Here is a 1,057-nt window from a genome sequence, read left to right on the forward strand (position 1 = left end):
TGTTTACCGATGTGTAGATCTATAGAAATAAAAAATGATCGTCTTCGGATTGGTTACCGATGCATAGATCTATAGAAACAAAAATGATCGTCTTCGGATTGGTTATTGATGCGTAGATCTATAGAAACAAAAATGATCGTCTTCAGATTGGTTACCAATGTGTAGATCTACAAAAATGAAAATGATCGTCTTCGGATTGGTTAGCGATGCATAGATCGATAGAAATGAAAGTGATCGTCTTCGGATTTTTCACTGATGCGTACATCGACATGAATGAAAGTGATCATCTTCGGATTGTTTACCAATGCGTAGATCGACATGAACGTAATAGATCCAATCTTGAAGGTAAGTAAAGAGGGAGAATAAGTATATGATATTTGCAGTTCGGATGATAAGGTATGAATGATTCATGCCTGTGCTATGCATTGAGTATATGTAAAGTGTCAATGAAGATGCATTGATCATGTGAGTATGAGTAAATTATGCATGGTTTATGTGTCATGCATTATAGATAAATTTTTGTTCCTTTCTTTGATTCCCCGATCCTTATGCTCTTCTTCGTCCCAAGATTCAATGGATGAATAAAGACAAATATTGTTTCCACATGATGACTCTTCATATCTATCGAATATCCGGTTTTTTTTTTCGAGGCAAAGCAAAAACCCATTATCTAATATGACTACCCTCCTTATTATTTTTCACACACTCATATATTTTGAGAATCAAACGAGTTCCCGTGTATATATTTTCAAGTGTCAAAATATTTAAAATGCTTTTATATTTTCACATATTTCAAATTCCAACATTTATTATCATAAAACAAAATTTTTAAACAATAGAACAATGAATAATGAAACTAGATTGGTATATAAATAGTGTAACATGCAACATCGAATGACAATATTCGAAAATGTACATTAGTTACATTGAAAGAAAAACAATTGAGGTAGGGGTTACAATGTGGGGACGAGTATGTTTAATTTTAGGTGGAGACATAACAAACGCTAGTCACTCTTGTAATTTAGGAATCCTAATAATCAGCTTCCAAGAATAATAA

At 32.5% G+C, this 1,057-nt stretch overlaps 1 pseudogene; it reads right to left on the reverse strand.

Moving 5' to 3' along the window:
- Nucleotides 1-249: 249 nt before the first annotated feature.
- The window catches only part of LOC140920087 (uncharacterized), a 6,704-nt pseudogene continuing 5,896 nt past the window's right edge, over nt 250-1,057 (reverse strand).

This window comes from Cicer arietinum, chromosome 4, assembly GCF_000331145.2.
Source record: "Cicer arietinum cultivar CDC Frontier isolate Library 1 chromosome 4, Cicar.CDCFrontier_v2.0, whole genome shotgun sequence".
Lineage (NCBI taxonomy): Eukaryota > Viridiplantae > Streptophyta > Magnoliopsida > Fabales > Fabaceae > Cicer > Cicer arietinum.